The sequence below is a fragment of the Helianthus annuus genome, chromosome 9, assembly GCF_002127325.2.
Source record: "Helianthus annuus cultivar XRQ/B chromosome 9, HanXRQr2.0-SUNRISE, whole genome shotgun sequence".
Taxonomy (NCBI): Eukaryota; Viridiplantae; Streptophyta; class Magnoliopsida; order Asterales; family Asteraceae; genus Helianthus; species Helianthus annuus.
In genome coordinates, this window is record NC_035441.2 from 116,792,913 (window position 1) to 116,807,728 (window position 14,816).

The window sequence follows — 14,816 nt, forward strand, 5'->3', positions numbered from 1 at the left end:
CTGACTGTCCGATCAGCTGGCTGTCCATTCGGACAGCAGTCCGATCGATCAGCATCCTGACCTGATCAGCCAGTTCATCTAACACTTGACTGTTCTGATTGTTTGTCGTTATATCGAGGTGTTTTGACCACAAGTTGAACCATAGAACCCTCGTTCTTACATGTTCCTCCTGATCGGACATGATTCAACCAAATCCGGCCGGTGAACTGTTCGGAACAGGGTTTAACGTTTAACCCGAGATCGGTGAACCTCATGGATAGAATCCAGATCTTGAGTCATGCAACCACCTGAATGATTTGCAAGTCGGCACAAGTCCCGTTTCTATCAATTTGAAGGCATTGAGTGTAAAAGAGTTGAAAGAAAGTTGGAAAACCATCTTTTAATCCTTTTTCATCGTGTAAATGTTTAGATCTATGAAAGATCCTTGTTTGTTTGTGTGGAAATCGGCTAGATCCAAGTTATTCTTGATGGATTGAAGCCAAAACATGAAGTTCTTCATGAACACCATGATGACATCATCCTAGAACACTTGAATCTTGATGATTTCACGGTTAGAAATCAAGATTTGAAAGATAGAAAGGTATAGGAGTGCGTATAGATCAAGAAAGTACAAGATTTAGGATGAAATCTTACCAGAATTGAGAGAAATCTGAGAAAAAGGCTGAGAGCACGAGCTGGTCGGTCAGAGCTTTCCAAAAATGGTAAGTATGACAATGACAGGGGTATTTATAGGCTGCCAAAAGAGGAAAGGGCTGGCCGATCGGCCAGGCATCCCGATCGGACAGCCTGTCCGATCGGCCAGCAGTCCGATCGGCTGGGCTGTTCGATCGGCTGAGAGCCTGATCGTTCAGCTGCCTGATTCGAGTGTTCGGTGCGACGATTTTTGATATTTCGATCCCGATTGCAATTGATGGGAATACGATAGAGTTTCCTATTCAAATTACTTTTAATCCCAACCACTATATCTAACATACAATCATCTATCTCTCGCGCTATCTCTTCTCCACCAATTATCACGATTCAATTTCGGTTTAGTTCGATTGAGTTTCGATTGATTATCACACGCAACATAAAGTTGACACGCACAAGTAACACATAAGGCGCACACACACGTATATTAACACCAAAATTCGCGTAATTCGAGTCTCGAGTTTGATGATGATTAGATTAGTTCGATTACTGATTAATTGACTTTATCGCATTGATACTTCCTATCATTCACAATCGTAAAGCAGTTCGCGTCGATAAATAAACTTCGATTAATTCGATTGTAATTAATTACTCCGCATAATACAACTAACGTAAGAACATAAAATGGACTAACTACGTTCAAAGGAGTCAGTCTTGACTTTGACTTTGACTTTCGGTAACACGGGGTGTTACATGATGATTGATCAAAGACTGGTGTCTTTTCTGAGTTTTCTTCTGAAGACACAGACTCTCCATCTTGACTTTTCTCACTGTTGGCAAACACATCCATCCATTCCTTGATCAACTCTGGTTCTTGCACTATTTGTGCAATGAATGCTCTTAACTTTGAATCATCCGGAATGTATTTGTCCCTGGTAAAACCTTCTGCCGTTCTTTCATCATCTTGATTAACTAGATAAGCTTTCTTCTTTCCATCTTCAATATCATGGGATGATGACGGTTGTTGAGCAACTTGTTGATATATAGCTTTCTGATAATAATCATTATTTCCAAACGGATTCTGGGCTCCACCTGCTTCTCGATTGGTACATTCCTTCTTGAAATGTCCTTTTTCCCTGCATCGAAAACAAGTAACTTTAGATTTATCAAAACCTAAAGTAGAAACATTAGCATCATGGAAGTCATCTCTTCATGTAATCAGCTTAAATTTCTCAGTTCTCCTCAACACACTTGCTAAACACCACTTAATATCCATAAGCTCCATTTCCTCAGCATCGATCTGATCGTAATCCTCTTTTGTTAGCATAGGATTTCCGATTCTTCCTACAACCAAACCCTCATATGATTCTAACATTGTAGCTAGTAATGCCATATGACCTTTAGCGACTTCTTCAGAGAAATTTTGACTGTTCTGAAGATGCAACGCGATGTTGCATTGTATCACATGACCATTACCGTTGTTTGAGCTCTGAGACTGATAACTTGAGGTTGAAACATTCGGATTAACACTAGAGTATGAAGAAAATCCACTGTTGCTGATTGGACTTTGATTGACTTATCTGGATGAGTTTTCTGCGCTGAAAGCGGTTTAAACCTTCAGACTTGCTTCAACATTCTGAACATTCCCTTTGTAATACATCTTGATGTCTTGTTGACCACTTGGATTGTTCATTCTAGCAATATTTTGTTATTCAAGATCCTGTCCTTCAAGTTTTTCAATGAACTGAGAAATTGTCAATTTATCATATTCTCCAGTGTTCTTTAAGATCATCAAATATGTACCCCATTCTTTCTGAGGTAAAGCATCAGCTAATTTGTCAACCCATTCTTCTCGATCTTTGTTTATAACTAACAGTGACATTGAATGCACTAAATGACAATATCTCTTAATCAGTTTCTTTGTAGTTTCACCCTACAAGCTAGTAAACAAATCAAATTCTTTCTTTAATAATGATTTCTTACTCCTGATCATCTCCGTACTACCTTCAAACTTAATTCGAAGTGCTTCCCAAATCGAACGTGAAGTACCATCATGTTGAAGTAATATGAAGATGTCTTCTTTCACAGCTTGCTGAAGAAGACTGATCATCATTTTTTTTGCCTTGTACATGTCTCTCTCTTTATCCGACAATTCAGAAATAGTTTTGATAACTCCCACATCTGTACGAGGTTTAACATATTTTTTTTTCAATACACTCCTAAGATCTCAAATGATTTGCTTGAACCCGATTTTCGAACCGGTCTTTCCAACAATAGTATTCTTCAATGCCCATCAACTTTGGAGGTTTCTGCAATGTTCCTGTTTCATTTTCCATGTTCACACTCTGAGCAATGGTAACAGGAGTACTCGGGGCAGTAGCAAAAGCATTGTAAAACTCTTCTTCCATGTTTCGGTAAAAATTTCACAATATCTCAAAGTTCAAGCGAATTGGAGATGTTCAAACAACCTGGAATCAACTTTCAAACGAAATGGAGTCACTAAAGTTCAATCCGTACGAAATGAAGTCTGCTATGACCAATCCATGCGAATTGAGGTCACTTTCAAACGAAATGGGAAACTTGATGCGAAATTGGTCCAATTCGTGCGAAACGGATCTACTTCTCCCAATTCGTGCGAAATGAGGTGTTGTTTCAAGCGAAATGGTGCTCTGAATAACCAATTCGTGCGAAATGAAGATCTGATGTATTGATTCAAGTGACCTGATGAACCTATTAACCAATTCGTGCGGATTGGAAGTTTAATTCGTGCGAAAGGATGCTGATGTCATACAATCGGCCATGTTTTTGACAAATTGATCAGGTTTTAGGTTGATTTTAAGTCTGATTCTTTCAAGGATTTGTTAAAACAGAATTACGCGTGTTATGTGTGAAAATCAAGCCATTTTAACCGTGAAATCTTGTTTAATTTTGAAAAATCTTGTAAAAGAAGGTGTAGAAATCAGAATTTTGATGAAATCAAACTAAAATCGGTAAGAACTCTTCCTCCTGAGCTCTGATACCACATGTAGGATCGTATGCTCGACCAAACGAGTCGTGCAAAAGAGTTTTTGATCAATACGAGAGGCGGAAACAAACGTATTGATGTTGAATCAGCTTGATATACACTTTAATTGTCTAGTTTATTGATATAACAACGTTTTACAGGCTGGAGACACTTCGGCAGCACCTCGGCACCGGAATCAAAACGTTACAAATGAAATGGACAAGGCACGTATTTATAGGCAAGCTCATTTCGCACGAGTTGGCTTCACACGAAATGGCCAGTGCCATTTCGTGCGAAATTGCCACAACATCCATTTCGTGCGAAATGGCCTATCCTACATGTTTCTCTATTTTTCTCGTACTTCGTGCCCTGATCTATCTAACCTAATACAAGACTCGATCACCAACAGTTCTTTTAGTTTATTCAATTATCTGGTTCCTTTTATTCGGTTTGAAATTTTGGGTTAGACAAAAAATCGAACCAAACCAAACATAATTTAAGTATCTCAAAACTGAATCACAAACCATGTTCGAATTCGGTTTGGTTTTCGATTTCAACCAAATACAACCAAGTCGTATTATTGGGTTTATTCGACTAAATATATAGTATGGTTTACTTTGGTTATTCGGTTTAGTGGGCTACATATAAACCGCATTCATTTTATTGGGTTAGGGTTTAATTGTTTATTGTTTGATTTTCATTTTAATTGTTTTTGGTTTTATAACAATGACCTATTAATTTTCAAACATATCTTAGGTTGAAACATAACTTCATATAGCAAGTTTTTTTTTAAAAAAAAGTTCGGGTCATACTTTTGTTCAAATCTAACATGAGGTGACTTTAATATTCAAAAAATATTGTTGAATGACTTTTGTAAGACAAAACAAAAAGCCGATTTATGTTATTACTCTATTTTTAATTCCAAAGATTACTCTATTTTTTGTTTTTATATAAAGAAATAATATAAATTAGATTTATAGCCCCACCACCATCACTTCCACTCCACCTCCACCTCCACCACTACACCACCACCACCACCATCACCTCCGCCTCCAGACACGGTTTCCAGAAAATCAACCTTTTCCGGAACTAAAAGGTTTCTCCGTGCAGTAATCTTCAGTTCTGCACCATCCATGAGCATACGCTGCAACATCGAGCTGACACGATATTGTACGCACTAAAAGTGATCATTATCCCTCTATCCACGTCTATAATAATGTTATCTTTTATCAAAAAAAATATTGAAGATTTCAAGATTAAAGGGTTTGTTTTATTTATGTTGGTTGAGAAGAACCCTTTTACGGTTTGAGGTAATTCGAAATTTGAATCTTTTTTATTGTGTTTTTGTGAAGAAAGGTTAAATTGGGTGGGTTTCTTGAATGGTCTTATGTTTGTGTCAAGAACCCTTAGGGGGAGGGGGGTGGTGATCACTCATCACTCACCACATCCAATCAAGTTCCGCCATGTCATCAACCATTATTCAATCACTCACAACCTTTTTTAGTGGAAATGGTCATCACTCACCACACACCCATCTCCATTTAAAAATAACTCACCACTCAATATAAATAAAGCGTGATATATATAACGAGTGATAAAATGTCACACCCCCAAAATACCACCCATGGGAAACCCTAGTAGGCGTGTGACAAACCAATAACGAGCCACTAATCATATTGAACCAATCACAAGTTGTTAAATAAAATCATCAATTATTAATAAAAAGTGCCATCAATAAGTTTAAATGGAAACCAAGATGTTCAGTGGAAGCAATTAATAAACCAAAGTTAAACCGTTTCGAAACCAATGTATAGTATCAATAATTCAAACACATGAATCCTTCCAGTCGACCCATGACCACTCCAGCTACTCCAGACAGCAAGTTCCCGAATCCAAGATATCTAACGACCTGTGAGCATGCAACATGTGTATCAGACAACGCTAGTGAGTTCATAGTTTTACGAAAACGTTGGTTACCAAGTGTTTAGTTAATCCATTGAATTTAATTCCGAAAGTAATGTTGATAATACCCCGAATACAAGACGGCTCCTGATTATTTTGCCCTTTCTCCAATGCTCCTATCAAAGCATTGGTCATGACTAGGTTATTAGTACAACACCCGTCCTCCCAGGTACGGGGTGAGGTTTCCAAACCTAAGTAGCGCTACTAACTAATACCATGTTACCTCCCCGGTAACCAAACAAAACGGAGGGACTTTAAAGGTGATAGGAAGAGTATATTATCCAACATTCTCTTTTTTACCCAAAAGACTTATCCCTCCCCGGGATACCCACTGACTGTCCCAACCACCGGGACGCATGCTCAAGAGAGATGAACTCACCTTTGGTTTGCTCGGTTAGATTAAATGCTCGTTAACAGTTGATCAATCAATCCTATCGTGGTTACCAGAGACAGTCAGTTTCATGGATTCACAATTCACGTATCTAATCACATGTATTGCTTAAGTAGTAAACAAGCAAACATATACATCAAGTACGTCATACAAGCATTCTAGTCACAATACGTTTACGATACAAGTTCATGCATTAACGCATCACCACCCGGTTAGTTTGTTACTTACATAAAAGTATATGGAACTAAACTACCATGCCATTCTCACTACCCGCAAGCTAAGCTCGACCCAACATACCAGGACCAAATCAGTAAGACCCCGTTTATTGATTTCAGGACATATGGGCCGGGTACAATCACTCGCGGAGTGGGCGGCCCATCAAGGCCCAAGCTTAGTTTACTAATCATACTTCACATGAACACTTAATCTAGCCTTTGTAGTTATCATCGGCCCGCTGTACCTCGGTCCAATCAAAGCAACAAATATAGCCCACATACACACGAATTGAATCAGCCAATCTTAAACTCACATTGCCACTATAGCCCAAACATTGTTATCACACAAGTATTCTGCCATTGAACTTTATTATTACAAATCTACACAAACACCTTCAGCTTATTAATCTATCATTAAGTATAACAAGATGAATTTCCATTATCAACATGTAATCCAAGCCTATCCGATGGTATCATATATTCCGAATCAATTTTTCATGCACCACTCAAGACACTTCAACTATATGATCACACTAACCACTTTAATATAAAACCTAGAACAATAGTCAGGTTGTTAACGATATATTAATCACATAAGTCATCATTATAACGACAAGTTCCTCATCATAAGAGTATAAATTAATATGTCTAACCGCTCCTGATTGATCCATTCACAAGTATCATTTGATAACTTTTATTACTTTTATTATACACATTTGTTTTAATATGTTTTTAATGTGTTTGTGTGACATGTACTGAGCTATTGCATTGGGAGACTACTGGACATTGACTATTGCATACTACTGGACATGGACTTTTGTATTGGGCTTTACATATGGACTATTGGACTGGGCCGTGCCTTACAGATTTGACCGACTTACTGAATTAGATGACTTATTGGTCATACCCAATATTATATATACTTACATGCCAATCAGTTACATATCGAAAATCAGCAAGTAATCAACAAAAAATATACGACAAGTTCCCTATGTTACGATTTTCATATATTATGGTACAACATCAACCATACAGTATCCATATGTTTATCAAAAATTAACAGTAAAACAAGAATTGAAAACTATATGTTTATCCACATAAAGATAGACACAATGAATCAAGAATTGAATAAACATAACAAAACTAACCAGAAGATTGATATACATTAGGCACGAAGGTTGATTTCTAAGAGGAAGAGACTTCGACAAAGGTGGGGGGGGGGGGGTTCCACTGTCGTCGCACAACCAGTAGGGGGTAGGGTTTGTTAATTTTGATTTAGAGATTCACAATAAGTCACGTACAATTGCATATATCATGTTAACTATTAACACAAGTGGGCTGATATCTATTTGGGCTGGATTAATATAAGGTTACACTTCATTTGGGCCGAATTGGATAAAACACACGAAAGCAAATTGGGCTCAGGTAATCCATTTGGGCCGACATGGTGTGAAATTATAAGGTAGTATTGTGTAGCCCAATACATGCGCGGCCCAAACAAATGCCAAAAAGTTATTTAACCGAGTTAACAAACATTTAAGTTTACCAAAGTTATAACCAAGTAGGACGTTCCAACACCTAGGAAAGGGGTAACGAGGAGTCAAGATTACAAGACTAACCCTGGAAGTTCGGGTTGTCACATCATCCCCAACTTGAAAGAAATTTCGTCCCGAAATTTGACAAGTAAACACAGAGGAGTGAAGTAAGAAATCAGGATTGCTACTGATTTTCTTCGGGGGTGCCACATCATCCCCAACTTGAAGAGGAATTTCGTCCCGAAATTCACCAGTGTCACCAGACTTAGATTGATTAATAGAAAGAGTTGAGGATACTTGATCTTCATCTGATTCCCATGCTCCCATGTGAACTCCGGTCCACGTCTTGAGTTCCAACAAACTCTCACAATCGGGATACGACTATGGTTACGCACCTTAACCTCCTGATCCATGTGTTCGATAAATTTCTCCAGTAAAGGTATCGCACGTGTTTCATGAGATGTCAGTTAAGCTCGCCACGCTTCCCAAGCATCCCACTCCCTACCAGGGTGAGACTTTCAACACAATACGATCGCCTACAGCGATCTTCCAGCGTTTCCCAGGTTTATCAGCTTTCCTGACGGTCACGCGTTGCCGCCAATCGACTCCCGATCCGAACTACCTTCCCAAGAGTTTCGAGTACCAGTCCTGGACCAGTAGTTAAGTTGTCACCCATCTCAGTCTGGCAAGAAGGTTGGCATTATCGTCTATGTATTGCCTCAACAGAGCTGGCATTATCGTCTATGTATTGCCTCAACAGAGCTGCCTGAATACCAGAATAGTATCTGCTGCAGTAGAACTCGACCAAAGTAAGTGTCCTTCCAATCTACTAAGGTCAGTCACACACATGCTCGCCGCATGCGTTCGAGAGTCAGGTTGGTTCGTTTACTCTGATCGTTTTCCCAACAGCGATAAGCAATGCCCTGGTCCTGATGTGAGCCAAGAGTGTGTGTATTGCCTGACATAGATCATGCATAGGTCAAATTCAGAGGTAAAAGGAGTTGGTCCCTCGTGCCTAAAAGCCACCCCTCTCAGAGGAAAATTCACAACTGTGAAGACTTGTCAGTTTTCTTGATTGCAAGGAAGTGTGCTGGTAACTTGAGTCCATCTATGATCACCCAGGTGATAATGTTTCCGTTTCGAGTTGTAAGTAGACTAGTGACCAAATTCATGGCAGTCTGTTCTCATTTCCATAAATGTGTTTCCGGTTACTGATACTCCACTTCGACTTTCCCACAAGTCAAACATCGCTCTCACACATAGCTAGGTTGGCCTTCATGCCCGATCACCAATGCAAGATTTATAGATCCTTATATCTCCCATCAAACCTAGACGACTAGAATATCGAGGCCCGTGTGCTTCGCCTGCACCAGTTCCCCAAGGTTGTTGTATAGTGAGGTCCATATTCGTTCCAAGAGGTAGCGAATATTGCCCAACCTGCAAAGGGTTGCTTCTCCATGCCCCGCATGGGCTTAACTTGAAAATTCTCTTCCTTCAGTTCCCTAGTTTGAACATAACGAGTCTGATCAGGTATGTTAGAGTCGATAGTGAGCTGCAAACCTCGTGCACGTCCAGATTTCACGGTCGCCTTCATTCAAAAGTTCCACCCAACGATGTCATTGCATGCTTTAGGTCCTTTCGAAACAACGATACACGGGAGGCCCTTGTGATCGGTCTAAGTAATGTATTTGGTACCGTCCAAGTATTGCCTCCAGCTCAAATCCGAGATCGTGGCTTCCACCCCAGGGTACGATTCGCGCAATTTTTCCTGTTAATCCACCGCGTAAGCCATCGCCCTCTCAGGTTGCATCGGTGTGTAACTGAGACCCTGATTCGGACCATCATGGTATACTGCCAGATCATCGGTACCCTCGGATAGAAGTGATGCTCAGTGCATTGCAGGGTTGGGTTTCAAAAGCTGAAAAGAAGTTCCATTGTTTTATTTCCCATGAACTCACAGCTCCCCGCTGTGCCAAGGGGTTGAAGTTGCGCAATCTTCGAAAATCCCATGATGAATCTGCGATAGTAGCCAGCGAACCCAGGGGATTGCCGTATCCCAGAAGGAATCTGAAATTGCATAAGGTCAATCTGAAATTCCACCTGACGATATGGGGGTAATTCAGGTAACCCTTCAGTAAACACGTCAAAAAAATTCACGAACAACTGGGAGATACTCGATCTTCCTTTCTTCAAGTTGCGAATCAACGACGAGAGCTAGAATAGCAGAGTAGCCCTTCCGTAGACACTTCTGGGCTTTCATGGCTGAGATGATGCCAACCATGGCACCACTACGATGATTTTGGACTGATAAGGATTCCGCACTAGGGAGAGGGATACGCACGATTTTCTCTTTACAGAGAATTTCCGCTTGACGCATAGATAACCAAATCCATGTCAACGACCATGTCAAAACTTACAAGAGTATCGGGAAGTAGGTCAATGTCGAACACTTGACCCATGAGATCAAGTTTGCAACCAAAAAGAATATGAGAAGCTTCTATCGATCTACTACCAGCTAATTCTACTACATGCTTATTTACAAGAGGGGTGGGAGTCAGTCCTAACTGACGACTGAACTCCAAAGACACATAACTCCCATCAGCACCAGAGTCGATTAAAACAGAAACAAAAATATCATTTAAAGAAGACGTACCGGTCTCAACATTGCCCGTCATTGCGAGCTTCCCCAGCGCCAATAGTAAATACTCTTCCACTTGCCCCGTTCCCACCATGTGACACCTGTGTCACCGCGACCATCAAACAAATACCAAGCCGATGAAATATTGTATTTCATACTTGGGATCTTGTATAAATATGTGTATGTTTTGCACATATCAATTATTGTTCAAATTCAAACTCTACATCGCTTTCTGGAGCATTATACGCAAACTGGTGCGTAAACGTACTCAGTTTATTGAGACAAATACTCCGGAACATCAACATACACTCAACGTACCTTAAATAACCTTTACATAACTTAGAAATAAGTTTTGAAGGCTTTGGTATAGCAAAAACAAGTTAATTCGCTTACAGGGACTAAACTTGACAAACTGCGAAAGTATGCCAATCTGAACTATAACGAACATTCCGGAACATGTCCATAAGTTAAACATACCATAAATATCCTTTACATGGCTTAGAAATAGGCTTTGAGGGGTTTAGTATGCTAAAATAAACTTCTGGGTCATTCAGGGACTAAAAGTGTCAAAAAGTGCACAAGTTTGCACTTTCGCGCATAACTTACATTCTGAATACATCCGGACATCCAAAAATTTATGTAAGCATCCTTATATTATGCCTTAGTGTTTGGCATGAGAAAAATCCATTCGTCGCGTCATTTGGATCGTCTTTCACACTTATGCGCATTCCGTCGTAATTAAGCGAACACCGCGATCGTACGGCCAAACGAACCAACATCCGACACATTTTTGAGCATGTTTCATGTCCACAATGTTTAGGCATCATTTTAGGGCCTTAAAGTTGGCTTTACGGGCCTTAGAAGTGTCGGAAATGGCTTAAACACGCAACAGGGACCAAAACTGTCATTTTTCAAAGTATGTGCAGATCAGACGGGCTCAGGCGGCCCACCTGAGTTTTTGCATATCCTGATGCGGGCCGCGTGAGGATGTCTGACAGAAAGATTTTGCATTAAATGCAGAATCTGGCCTTTCGTTCGATCAAGAGGCGATGCCTTTTTCACCCAATGAAGGGCCAAGAGCCAAGTTCAGTGAATTTAACCCCTGGACACATGTACGCACGAGATCAAGGCACGATATTCGATAAAACGATCCTAACGGTTCCACTTTTCCTATAAATACCCCCCCTTAGTGTAAAAATCACAACAATCTGATCTTGAAGCTCTAAGTTGAAACCATTGTTTCATACCTGAGCTATTTGATCTAGATTAGCACTCGGGGACCCTCCGTAAGTCTTCTTTCGCTCTTTTATTCGCTTTTCGAGTCCGAAAGTCAACGTTTTGTTGACTTTCTGCATTGACCAGCTTATGGTCGATGCGAAGTTCATGGAACTTCATAACGTGAGCGTGATCACGATGGTTATGGTCCGTAGTGACCATACCTACTGATTACCCCGTTATCTAGGCTCAGTGACGAGTCGTAGTTTCGGCCAGAATGTGCATTCTTGCATATTTTGTAACCAAACTACTCGTGAGCATCAAAGCCGTTTGTTTTGATGTCAAACCTGTTTTCAAACTTAGTTAAGCATGTTCTAACATGCTTAGCTCGTCACTTTTAGTTTAGTGCTTATATAGGGTCGTAAGGTAAGCGATCTAAACCATCGCTTATACTTTCGAACCCGACCCATTTGGTCGGTCATTAGGACCTGACCAGACACATTAGGTGACCATAGCTATAACCTTCCGAGGTTATACCTTGTGGTCACGATGTTAGGCGTTCCAGACGCGTTCTACGCGAACGACGCGTAAGGTAGCATAAGCTACCTAAACGGGTCGTGATGGACCGTAAGCACTTAGGTTAAGTTTCATTTTAGTATGTAGGCTTTGTTAAACCATATTACACGAGTCTCCATACTCGTTTGGTTTTCGAACCCGCGTACTGTCCGATCCTTCCGATTTGGTCCGGTATATTAACATAGCTACCTATTAGGTGCCGTTTGATATCCCGTGATCTTTAGCATTATCTGGTTATTATACAAGAACTCCAAAGCAATCTCAGGTGAGTACATTGAACCCCATCTTTTACATGTTTTCGAGGAGTCAATGTGATTACATTGAACCCCTCTTTTACTGTTTTCCAAACTGTTTTGGGGTGAAACACATGTGCCTATCTGTTACTTTCATGCTTTCCTGTTTTCACATCATATACTTGCTATGTTCGATAGTACATATATAGTACATGATTTCATTGTGTTTATGCTATGTATGCCCATTGTGTGCGTACTTAGTACATTGCTTTACATCACATTTCATGCTACGTACGCCCATTGTGTGCATACGTAGTACATTGTTTCACATTGCATTTCTGTTGCATATGCTCATCCAGCATATGAACACGTTATACTACATTTTGAACCGTTGTACTCTACAATACATTTCATGCTACGTACGCCCATTGTGTGCATACGTAGTACATTGTTTCACATTGCATTTCTGTTGCATATGCTCATCCAGCATATGAACACATTATTCTACATTTTGAACCGTTGTACTCTACAATACATTTCATGCTACGTACGCCCATTGTGTGCATACGTAGTACATTGTTTCACATTGCATTTCTGTTGCATATGCTCATCCAGCATATGAACACATTATACTACATTTTGAACCGTTGTAACCATTTGACTATGTGAACCGTCTTAACCCTTCGATTATATGAACCGTTTGTAACCATTGAACCGTGTAAACCAGTTGTATCCGTTGACATGATTTACATTTGACATTAGACACTTGACTATACATAAACATTTCCACAATTGTTAATCATTTCATTCTGATGGTTTGGTTTGAGTAAGTGATTAAGTAACGAGGCGTGTGTAATATGATACAAGCATGGTGGATACGCCGCTGGTACTTCCTATATATAAGTGTTTGTATGGTATTACATATCGTAGCGTTATTTGAATCATTTCAATTTGAGACATATGACATTTTATACAAATAACACACTTTTCACGAGACATTGTTTTACAAACGACTTATCTTATACAAACTCATTTTACATGGTTATCCGTTTAACCATACAGTGTTCTCTTATTTATACATATCATTTGATCTTACCGTTTTTCAAATGATTTACAAGACAAAGCAAAATACGAGGTTCATGACTAAACATTTTCTCAAACTCAAGTCATGAATTCCGTTTTCACAAAACCAATGTATCTCACAGGCATTTTTATGCTGACGTACCTATTTTCACATGTGTTTTCAGGAGATGATGCATAGGACTTATCAAGACATACTTAGGCAGACCTGTGCCTTAGTGACTTAAAACGAGACAAGAACTAGTTAATTTATGTTATGTACACTTTAATTCTTGTTTAGACAATGTAAACTTTCATGTTTGATTTATAAAACGAAACTTCATTTGCCATGGATTTGAAACAATTGATTCTGTTACAACACTCCCCGACGTTTCCGCCACGTTTTGTATGTTCTACGTGGTCGGGGTGTGACAGAAAAGATGGTATCAGAGCCAATGGTTATAGGGAATTAGGTTATTAGTAATGCTTTGACCTAGTCTATAACCTTCCTAGGAACCTAACGCGAGTTTACTTGCGTTTAGTCACAAAACAATACCGTCACCTACCCTTTGGCGACGACCACAACAAGAACATAAATTTCAAAACCGCCTTGAAAGCTAATCATCTGTTCTAGGATGATTAATTACTAGGTTTTGAACCCTCTATTGTAAGGTTTTGAACCCTTTGTTATAAGGTTTTGAACCCCTTTGAATTTTCAAAACTCCCGTCAAAGTTTTGGGTCCTAAGTAGTGTGAACACGTGCGAACTGGAAGGGTGAATGCCTGTACCCTGGGTTTTCTGTCTAAGGTTAGAGTGTTCGTACAAATCCGCATAATCGGACCAGTCACTCTTACCTGGGAACTCTTGGGGTGAGTGTCCACTTATAGGCGAGCATGTCTTCGCGATACACTATGAGGATCTATTTGCTTTGATTCAGCCCTGGTGTTGTTTGTTTGCTTCATGATTCAAACAAGTGACCATCAACCGTGATTATGGTCAGTGATTGTAACATCCTATTCTTACCCAATACCATTTTATTTGTTTCCTTTCATGTTTTCCTCTTTTAGAATGCCTCCTCGACGCGAACACCAGATAGCAACTGCCGAGCTGGCAGAAATTATTGCGCAGCAGATGGCTGCTCAATTCCCAAATCTCTTTGCTCAATGGAACCAAGCCAACAACAACAACAATGGTACATGCAATTTCAAGAACTTTAACTCGGCTAAACCACTCAAGTTTAGTGGTTCTGAGGGAGCAACTGGGCTTCTCCAATGGTTCGAGAGCATCGAGAATACCTTTCGCCACGTGCAGTGTCCGGAAAATCGCAAGGTCGAGTTTTCTTCGAGTGTGTTTCAGAA